General features: G+C 41.1%; 1 long non-coding RNA gene across 1 annotated transcript; it reads left to right on the top strand.

The window, feature by feature from the left end:
- Nucleotides 1–1,149: 1,149 nt before the first annotated feature.
- On the top strand, nt 1,150–9,278 carry LOC134756871 (uncharacterized). Its single transcript, XR_010130228.1, has 2 exons — nt 1,150–1,258; nt 8,712–9,278. It is a non-coding gene; the product is annotated as an uncharacterized lncRNA (long non-coding RNA).
- Nucleotides 9,279–11,545: the final 2,267 nt, after the last annotated feature.

Raw genomic sequence — 11,545 nt, 5'->3', positions numbered from 1 at the left:
CATATAGCCTGTGAGTAGCAGAGGCAGGATTTGGATGCAGGCACACTGGCTGCAGAGGCCACACTCTTAATCTGTGCACTGTACTGCCTTTTATAAATAAAAATTAATTTAACATAAGCTTTTAATCAGTGTTCCAGTGGTCTTTCAGCTAGAGATACTACCTTTTTCTGAACTTATATTTCCATCATTATAAAAAAATAAAAAGCAAAAACCTCAAATATTTTCTGTATTTTAAGACTTCAATTATATAAACAATTTTTATGTGATTTCAAGTAGTCATAAACTTCTGTGCTTCTTACAACTTTGTTCTGCTCTTCTAAACACAGTAAAAGTAAAGTTTAATCATGGCAAAAGTCTAATTTTTATGTCTTCTTGCAGTAAAGAACTAGATGACTGCTCTGCTTTATTGATATTTAATATGATATGGTAATGATATTTAATGTAATTTAATATGAAATTTTACATTTTATATCAGCCAACTGACAAAAAAGTAAGACCTGGAAGTTATTTTTATGTAGAAGAAAGATATGGTGAATTTTAGGAAATTCAGCCAGTGGATATACACAAGATGGTTGAGGAGGGGAGCTGTAAGCATGGTGAACAGCTTAGAAGGCTGCTCCTGCAAATACAGACAGTTCCCAACTTACAATGGTTTGGCTTATGGTTTTTCAAATTTATGATGGTGTGAAAGCCATACGTGTTCAGTAGAAACCACACTGCAAGTACCCCATAACCATTCTGTTTTTCACTTTCAGTACAGAATTCAATAAATTACATGAGAAGTTCAAACTTTATTATAAAATAGGTTTGTGATGATGATTCTGCCCAACTGTAGGCTAAGGTAAATGTTCTGAGCAATTTAAGGTAGGCTAGCCTAAGCTATGATGTTTGGCAGGTTAGATGTAAGTGCATTTTCAACTCACAATGTTTTCCATTTACAGTGGGTTCATTGGGATGTCATAACCTCATCGTAAGTTGGGTATCAGTACCTCAAATATATTTGTTTAGTATAGGGAGTCTGTACAAGTTACTTGGGATTGACTTGGCTCCTGGGGCAACAGAACTTTGTTCTAAGTTCTAATGCCATTGTTAAAATCAATGAGTCATCAATAGGGCACTAGAGATAATTGAGAAGCTGCCCTGTTGGGAGGGGTAGATAACTAGAAAAACAGCAGCATGAAGTGTGGATTGGAGTACTTAATGGTGGCACCTGGGCAAATTATTCTAGGCATGTCTGCACAGACCTCAAATGATGGAGGTGGGTTAGAGTTCGGCTTCCCAAATCCTCTGTCAGTGATCTCTTACTGCAGAAGGCAGTCTGGTACCCATAAGAGTCTAAGACACAGCTTCAGCGGCCCTTTCCAGTTTTCTCTTTAAAATTCTTGTGGAATTTGTGTTTCGCTCCCTAAGAAAGCATATGTCTGCCTTGGGGATATGTGAAAATTTGACAAGAAGTAAACACCTTCCCTGTTCAACATAGGCCCCACCTTCCCAAGCTCTCATTTCTAGGTTTCTTGTTCTTTGGTCCATATTCATTCTATGAGGAGATGGTCAACATGGCTACTAACTCCACATGAACTCAGTATTAACTGGTTAATCTACTCCATGAATCCCTACAAATACGGGAGCATGTTGGGGTGTGGTTCTTGCATAATGTGTATGCATTTTGATTGAGGCTGAGGTTTTTGCTACAATCAGTTGTCTAGCCTCACAATATCCCGTGTGGTGGGAATGTGTGGCTCAAAGAGGAGAGGAGGATGGAGCTTCTGGAGAAGGAAAGGCTTTGGAGCCAGAAGGGATATTAGAGTCTAACAAGTAACAGCAAGTTTCTTCCACTTTTGTGTTCAACACTTTGTTGCTCATTCATGCTGGAAAAGAAGACAAGAAACAAGCCAAAATTTTCATTCATCCTCAGATTGTCTTATTCTAACTTGGAGACAAAATCTGGATTTGAACCTTATTTCTGCCATTTATGAGTTGTTTGAACTCGAACACATCAACTAATCTCAATTACCTCAACTGCAAAGGAGCAGTTATGATAACATCCTTCCTGTCTCATTCACAGGGTTACTGTGGGAATGAATCAGTCAATGTAATCAAAAATGCTGCATACAGACAGTGTAAACTGTGACTGTCTTGTAAGAGGCAAGTGTCAATAATGACTGTCACTTTCATTTGGGGTCAGGATTCACTCTTACTGCTGCCTGTTATGTATAATCTCAAGCAGTGTTGTTTATTATTATTCTAAGAATAGCATAGCTTTTGGGTCTGTATTTTACAAACCAAATATTGTAATTTTAGGGATAATGGAATATTAGGGGCATAATGGGGAAAGTTCAAGAATTATGGTCAGTGGAGAGATAGTTAAAAAAAAAGTACTGGGATAGAAGTTAGGAGACTTCACCTAGTACCTCAGTGATCTGGAGTCATCATGGCACCATGCTGGGCCTCAGTTTCCTCGATCTGTAAAATGAGGATGCTTGATCCATTGTTTCTTAACTAGGAGGAGTTTTGGAATAACCTGGAAAATCCCCAAAGGTAGAATTTTTGTTTTGTTTCTTGCTGTGTTTCCAAGGCCTGGAAAAGTACTTGGTGTGGGGAAGCTACTCAATAAATACACATATATCTTATGAATGAATAAACTTTTTCAAAATTCATAGGCCTGGTTCCACTCTGAAATCCTCATGCAGTTTGGGGTAGAGCCTACATGTGTATTTTGGAAAGGCCTTTCTGATCATTTTGCCAAGTGCCCCTGGCTAATTAATAACCACCAAGAACCACTAAACTCAACAATCTCCAAGGTCCCTTCACATGCAGTTGCCACATTTAGCAAACAAAAATGCAGAGCATGCAGCCAAATTTGAATTTCAGATAAACAATGAAAAATTTTTTAGTGTAAGTATAGGTCATGCAGTATTTGGTTGCTGCAACTTAAATAAACATAACCAGATAAGACTTCTGCTTAGACTGATAGTTTGGGCCAGAGAGTGGCACCTTGAAACTGGCCCAGATTTGAAAATCAGACAGAGATAGTCTTGGTTTGAGTCTCTGCCCTGATCTTAGCAGATTGCTTAACTTCACTGGGCTCCACAACTACAGTGTCTACCCTGTAGAGTTGGTGAAAGTATTAGAGATAATAGAGGTAAGATGCCCAGCACTTAGCAGGCATTTAATAAAGCTTAGCTATTATTACTATTTTTTATCTGCTCCATGGGGTTTGAAGAAAAATAATAGTATCAATGAGACTGTTATTGGCAATACTGTTTACTTGTAAATTGGCACTTGAAATAACCAAGATTATAGTTAACAGTTCTAGGTAGAGCTTGGCAAAGTTAGATTGAATGCTGACCTTGTACTAAACAATACCTCTATGTCTGGGGGAACAAAACTGTACTAAGTACAGATCATCCAGAATAAATAAAGGAAGGAAGTACTTTCATTTCATTCATTATGAAATGTCATTTGCTTAACTGACTTTTTTGACGTTAAAGATAAATATTTGTTCAGGTTTTATAGGGTCACTCTATGGAGAAATAGGCTATTACTTGGCCAGCGGAAATACTTCAATCTTGACCAGGTTTTTCTGACTTCTAAGTTAAAGGCATCTTCTTCTTCCAGAGTTTTAGTTGTTTCTAGACATTTTAAATACATCTCCACTGGTTAAACAAATAGACAGCCAGGTACGGCAGTTCACACCTATAATCCCAGTACTTTGGGAGGCCAAAAAAGGTGGGAGGATTGCTTGAGCTCAGGAGTTCAAGACCATCCTGGGCAACAAAGTGATACCTCATCCCTACTAAAATTAAAAAAAAAAAAAAAAAAAAGCCAGGCACGGTGGTGCACACCTGTTGTCCCAGCTAGCTGGGAGCTGAGGTGGAAGAATTGCTTAAACCCAGGAGGTTGAAGCTGCAGTGAGCCATGATTGTGCTACTGCACTCCAGCCTGAGAACAGAGCAAGACCTTGTCTCAAACTAATAATAATAATAATAACAACAGACAAACATAGCAGTAAACATAAAATGTTCATTTAAAAAATTATCTCCAGAAAGATCTATTTGGACAAAATCTTTAGATAATTTCATTATCAAATTTAAAAAGAGATGGCTGGAAAATAAATGGACAAAGTTTCAACTGAGCAACTCTGATATTGGCAAAAATACTTTAAGCTCCCTATGTTTACTTCATTGCTCATTCAACACATATTTATTGTTGAGCACATATTATATACCAGACAGTGTGGTAAGTGCCAGGGACTATGAGTAAACAGAACAAAATTCTTGCTCTTGTGGAGCTTATATTCTGACATAGGAAAACAAATATAAACATAATAAATGAATTAATTAGAATATAGATGGCAATAAGTGCTACGAAAAAAGATGAGGAGAACAAAGATGAGACTATGTGAAGGGCTAAAGTGGCTTTTTTTTTTTTTTTTTTTGAGACAGGGTCTCATTCTGTTGCCTAGGCTGGAGTGCAGTGGTACAACCATGGCTCACTGCAGCCTCAAGCTCTTAGGTTCAAGGGATCCTCCTGCCTCAGTCCCCCAAGCACCTAGGACCACAGGCATGTGTTACCATGCCCCATCTAATTTTTAAACTTTTTGTAGAGATGTGGTCTTGCCATGTTTTCCAGGCTGGTCTTGAGCTCTTGGGCTCAAGTAATCCTCCTGCCTCGGCCTCCCAAAGTGCTGGAATTACTCATGTAAACCACCGTGCCCACTCCTGGAGTGCTTTTTTTTTTTTTTTTTTTTGAGACAGAGTCTTGCTCTGTCACCAGGCTGGTGTGCAGTGGCATGATCTCAGCTCACTGCAACCTCTGCCTCCCGGGTTCAAGCAATTCTCCTGCCTCAGCCTCCCGAGTAGCTGGGACTACAGATGTGCATCACCACGCCCAGCTAATTTTTGTATTTTTTAGTAGAGATGGGATTTCACCATGTTGCTCAGGATGCTCTCAATCTCTTGACCTTGTGATCCACCCTCCTCAGCCCCCCAAAGTGCTGGGATTACAGATGTGAGCCACCATGCCTGGCCTGGAGTGCAATTTTAAATAGCACGGTGATAGTGGGCCTCTCTGGGGAGGTGACGTTTGTGGACAGGAGAGAAAGAAGGAGCATGCTGATTTGGGGCGAGAAAAGGGAAACATCAAACACAAATCACCTAAAGCAGGAGTGATACGGTTTGGCTGTGTCCCCACCCAAATCTCATCTTGAATTATAACTCCTACAATTCCCACATTTCGTGGAAGGAACCCGGTGGGAGGTAATCAAATCATGGGAGTGGGTCTTTCCCATGCTGTTCTTGTGATAGTGATTAAGTCTCACAAGATCTGATGGTTTTAAAAATGGGAGTTTCCCTACACAAGCTCTCTCTTTGCCTGGTGCCATCCAAGTAAGACGTGACTTGCTTCTCCTTGCCTTCCGCCATGATTTTGAGGCCTCCGCAGCTACATGGAACTGTAAGTCTATTGAACTTCTTTCTTTCATAAATTACCCAATCTTGGGTATGTCTTTATCAACAGCGTGAAAACAGACTAATGCAAGGAACATACCTGGAGTGTTCCAGGAACAGCCAGGAGGCAACATGGCTGGACAGGAGACAGGGAAGAGGAGAGTAGTAGGAGAAAAGACAGAGTCATTATTGTCATCATAATTGTGACAGAACTCCACAAACCTAACTTCCAGTTTTGAGTCTTAGTTTATTTACTCTGTGACTGTAGGGAAATCCTTAACTGCTTAAATAGAATGATAGTACTTAACTTGCAAAGCATCGATAGTTAGAGATTTATTTCACAAAACTGACTAGAGAGAATCAGTATAGCTTAGCCATGCTATCGGTACTTACGTGGATAGCTCTGGGTTTATATGCTGATTTACTTACTAGATGTGTGTCCTTGGGCAGGTTACTTAAACCTCTCTGTGCTTCAAGTTTCCTTTCTATAAAATGAGGCAACTAATAAATGCATCCTTTAGAGCTGTTGAGGGTTGCCTGGACAACTGTGAGGCTGTCTGTGAGAGACAGTCTCACATCACATGCTTAACATAGTGATTGGCATATAGAAAGTACTAAGTAAATATCATTTATTATTATTTGAAAAGTTTAAGATTAAATATTTTGAAATATGCATTTAAATGTATATTTGAAATATATATTTAATAACCAAAACATGCTTTTGAGAAAAAATATCTTATTGTTATTAATAGTTGTGGTGGCCAGGTGCGGTGGCATATGCCTGTAATCCCAGCACTTTGGGAGGCCGAGGCGGGCGGATCACCTGAGGTCGGGAGTTCGAGACCAGCCTGACCAACATGGAGAAATCCCGTCTCTACTAAAAATACAAAATTAGCCGGGCGTGGTGACCCTTACTTGTAATCGCAGCTACTCGGGAGGCTGAGGCAGGAGAATCACTTGAACTCAGGAGGCAGAGGTTGCGGTGAGCTGAGATCGTGCCATTGCACTCCAGCCTGGGCGGGCAACAAGAACAAAACTCCGTCTCAAAAAAAAGAAAAGAAAAGAAAAGAAAAACAGCTGTGGCCTGGTAGCTGGCCTCCCTGTCTCTGAATATTCACATCCTTGTACAGTCCCTTCCCATATTGTACCAGGGTAGGTTTGTGCGACCACAGAATATGGCAGAAGTGATGGTATGTCACTTCTGAGATTTGGTTATAAAAGACATTGCAGCTACCATCTTGGTCATTCTTTTTGTCTTTCTCTCTATCCCCACTTGCTCTGGAGAAAACCAGCTGCCATGTCATGGGACAGTTCACATGACAAACCTTTTGCCAGCAACCATGTGAGTTGCTGAGCCTCCTTAGAAGAGCCAAGAAGCCTTCTTAGAAGTGGATCCACCAGCCCTGGTCAAGATTTCAAATGACAGAAGCCCCCAGTGACATTCTGATTGCAACCTTATCAGAGACTGTGAGCCAGAACCATCCAGTGAAGCAGCTCACTGGACGGTTCTCAGGAACTATGTGAAATGATAAACATTTACAGTCTCATGCTGCTAGTTTTGGGGTAATTTGCTTTTTTTTTTTTTTTTTTGGAGATGGAGTCTAGCTCTGTCACCCAGACTGGAGTGCAGTGGGGTGATCTCGGCTCACTGCAACCTCTATCTCCCAGGCTCAAGCAATTCTCCTGCCTCAGCCTCCCATGTAGCTCGGATTACAGCTACACACCACCACGCCTGGCTAATTTTTGTATTTTAGTAGAGACAGGGTTTCACCATGTCAGCCAGGCTGGTCTTGAACTCCTGACCTCAGGTGATCTGCCCGCCTCAGCCTCCCAAAATGCTGGGATTACAGGCATGAGCCACCGCGCCTGGCCGGCAATTTATGTAGCAATAAATACTAATAGTTTACATACTTTTTTTTTTTCTTTTGAGATGGAGTCTTGCTTTGTTGCCCAGGCTGGAGTGCAATGGTGCGATCTCAGCTCACCACAACTTCCACCTCCCAGATTCAAGTGATTCTCCTGCCTCAGCCTCCTGAGTAGCTGGGATTACAGGTGCACACCACCATGCCCCACTAATTTTTGTGTTTTTAGTAGAGATGGGGTTTCACTATGTTAGCCAGGCTGGTCTGGAACTCCTGACCTCGTGATCCACCTGCCTTGACCTCCCAAAGTGCTGGGATCACAGGCATGAGCCACCGCACCCAGCAATACATTTTAAGTTTTCATAAACTTTTGAATATAAAGAATTTATTGGGCTCAAGCCCAATTCTATCATTTTTGATCTTTAAAGATCTTCACTGATCCTTCGTAGTTTACAAGCATTCATTTTTTATATAATTGTTATCAGTGTATACCTCCTACTTCATATCTAATTTTTCCTCTTAGAATTATTTCATGTGTACCAATAGAGTACAAGATTCTTAGCATTTATACTGGCTGTATAGAATTCTCCCCTGTTACTGTGTCACCACGCTACCTCAAATAGTCCCTTTTGTACCTGGTTTGGTCCGTGTGATGATAGAATATAGCAGAAGCAATGGTATATCACTTCTGAGATTAGATTATAAAAGGCATTGTGCTACCATCTTGGTCATTCTAACTTTCTCTCTCTCCCCACTTGCTCTGGGGGAAACCAGCTGCCATGTCATGGGCAGCACTATGGAGCGATACACATGACAAGCCTTTTGCCAACAACCATGTGAGTTGCTGAGTCTCCTTAGAAGAGCCAAGAAGCCTTCTCAGAAGTGGATCTATACTGGCTGTATAGCATCCTGCCCCGTTACTGTATGTCACACCACCTCAAACAGTCCCTTTTGTTGGAATTTAAATTCCAGTTTTTCAAAATAATAACTGGCACAATAAAAATAGTGCAAATTAGCTGGGCAGTGTACTGAAAGTTAAATAGATCAGCTCTCTTAGATACATAAAACACAGATAACACAGAAGGGGCAAGTCCTCTTAAAGTACATAGACCGTGAACAAATATTGAACACATGCATTTGTTAAATAAGTGAGCAAATACAAGGCTAACCTAAGACAGCAAGTGCAAAGTAACTAGGTGAACTTACTTGTTTAGATAATAACTTTCTAGAATTCTGTGTGTTTCCTAGAGAAATACAGGTATGACAGCGGACAATAAAGCTTTGGCAAAATCCTATAAGTAATTGCCTTGGCTCCAAGTATCAAAGCAGAATTTCGGAGAAGGTCCTCCTGCACTAAAGTCATTGTCCCCAGACTATGAGTTTCTGCCTCCTTCTCTTTCAGCATTCTCCTCCCCTCCTCTGGCTGTCCTTTGTCAGACTCTACAATCATCGCTAGAAGAAAAAAGTTGACTTAACCGTTCTTTGTTGAAATTCGGGACTATGTTAGAGATACCAGGTCTCAATCAAATACAGCCTTCATTAAAAGATTCTTACGTAACCAGATCCTATGAGCAGAGAGCCATCATGCCTCCAACTTAGTTTCTTCAGATTGGCTGGTTTTGGTGCTCAGCTTTTGACTTTACCCACCTTCCTGACAAAGTTTTGAGGACCACTAGGTAAGCATGCTATCTTCAACATTAAAAAAAAAATCATGATTGAAGGCAGCTGCACTTCATATATCAAGGAGCATTGAATATAACTAACTCTAAAACTTCATCAGGTCATGAGGTTGTATTGACATCAGTGTATTTGGATTCAGCTGCGATAATCACGTGGCGCAGTCTCTTTTCCTCCCCGCAATGCCCTGCCTCCCTTGGAAGACTCTCTCCACCCCACCCCAGCCCCATTCAGCTTCGTTCAGAAAAACCTTCATTTTTATCTTCCATTAAAGTTTGTTTGATGAAAAGGCTCTGAGGCTCAAATGACAGCTCAGTTGTTTGAAACCTGCTGGGTTAGAGAATGGTGCTATAAGGTTAAGATCAAAAGGTCACCAGGTCAGGGTTTCCTTGCTGAGGAAGAAAAGCTTCAGTGACAGTGACTCAGTGTAAAGTTATCATCACTAGCATAATTAAACACACACACACACACACACACACACACCACAATGCATACACTGTCCCAGCTGGAAGGGGTCAGGGTGGACTTCTGGCTCTGGCCTCCAGCAACCTGGGTTCAAATTCTGCCTCTACCACTTGGCACTGTGGCTTCTTGCAGCTATTTGAACCTCTGTGAGCCCCCTTCTTCTTGTCTGCAAACTGTAGATAATAATCATGACTACCTTACAGAAGTAAATTGGTTCAGAGAACACACTTAACTACAGTGCCAAGCATGGAAGTAAGCTCTCAATAAGAATTATTGATTATTAAAATTATATTCTTGGCCAAGTGCAATGACTCACGCATGTAATCCCAGTACTCTAGGAGGCCGAGGCGAGCGGATCACTTGAGGCCAGGAGTTCCAGACCAGCCTGGCCAACAGGGTGAAATCCCATCCCTACTAAAAATACAAAAATTAGCTGGGCATGGTGGCACATATGCCTGTATGTGCCAGCTACTCGGGAGGCTGAGGTGGAAGAATTGCTTGAACTTGAGAGGTGGAGGTTGCAGTGAGCTGAGATCGTGCCACTGCAGTCCAGCCTGGGCAACAGAGCAAGACTCCATCACAAAATAAATAAATACATAAATGAAAGAAATAAAATTATATTCTTGTTTTAGTTATAATAACATTTTATATGTCTCTCAAGCCAAAGTCTAATAGCATTACAGTTAGTTTTGCACATGTATCATCATCTCCCTTTAAAGGACAGGTAGTTTTTTGGGATTATTCATATTTTTGTCCTTCATGAAGCCTAACCCAGCACTTTCAGCACAGCAGGCCTTCAATAAATATTTGGTAAATAAATAAATAAATGTTCTAAATAAAGTGGATCTGCAGGGACAGGTTTGTACACATAATCCCTCTACTTAGGATCCTAGTAGAATGACATACACATTCTGAATGCTCTATAAATATTTTATAATAGTAACAATGATATAATAATTATAATTATGAATGAAGATTACTCTTAGCTCAATTTCCTGAACTAGAATTATGTCCATCAGCCACGGAGAAAATGTATTCATACAGGGTTCCAGCTTAATGCAAACAGAATTGTAACTTGATTTTTAAAATAACTAAAGCAAATGAACCAATGTGTCTTTTCCTTTCCTTTCAAACAGTTGTTTCCAGGAACCAGAAGTGTGGGGCTATCATATGCAAGTTGTGATAAATTAGGTCTTTTCCTTCAATATTTAGTCTCAAAAAAAAAAAAAAAAGGAAAAGAAGACTCCTTAAGGGCAGTATGACCATGGGCAAGGGTGAGGGAACACACAGCTTTCCTTAGTAAATCTCAAGCCTCCAGAGTTGGCGTTGGAAAGGATCTGCAGGTAGCAAATCCAGCTGTCCCACTGTGCACACCCTCCCCAGTTCACCTTTTCTCTGAGGGAGACTCATTGGTGCTCAGGTATGCATGTGACTCTTCACACACACACACACACACACACACTCACACTCTTGCCACCATGACTTCCCTTTAATGTTCAAGAATCCTTCTCTCACAGCTCTGTAAAATATTTGAGAAGGACAAAAACTTTCAAAAAACCCTTAATTATAACTGTAGTATATAACCATCTTTTTAAATGAAATTAAGGAGAGTATAAATTGGAAGGCTGAGGTGGGCAGATTGCTTGAGCTCAGGAGTTTGAGATCAGCCTGGGAAACATGGCAAAACCTGTCTTGACAAAAAATACAAAAAATTAGCCAGGTGTGGTGGCGTGTGCCTGTGGTCCCAGCTACTTGGGAAGCAGAGGTAGGAGGATCAATTGAGCCTGGGAGGTCAAGGATGCAGTGAGCCGTGATTGTGCCACTGCACTCCAGCCTGGGCGACAGAGTGAGACCCTGTATTAACCCCCCCACACACACCCACACACACAAGAGTATAAAGAAGAAAATTACTTCTAGGGACCACCCCAGTTCCATCCGTCCCAAAGGTCTGGTATGACTTCGGGGATCTCTCGCTGGGGTGTCTTCCTTGCTCCCTCCTGACTTGCTTCCTTGCTGCCATATACCCTCTTAGGCCCTGACGGGAAACTCAGGGCACGAGATTTCTACCTGCAGCATACCCAAGGCTCATTCTGA

Source organism: Gorilla gorilla, chromosome 13, assembly GCF_029281585.2.
Source record: "Gorilla gorilla gorilla isolate KB3781 chromosome 13, NHGRI_mGorGor1-v2.1_pri, whole genome shotgun sequence".
NCBI classification, from domain to species: domain Eukaryota; kingdom Metazoa; phylum Chordata; class Mammalia; order Primates; family Hominidae; genus Gorilla; species Gorilla gorilla.
This window is presented reverse-complemented; position numbering and strand designations above follow the sequence as displayed.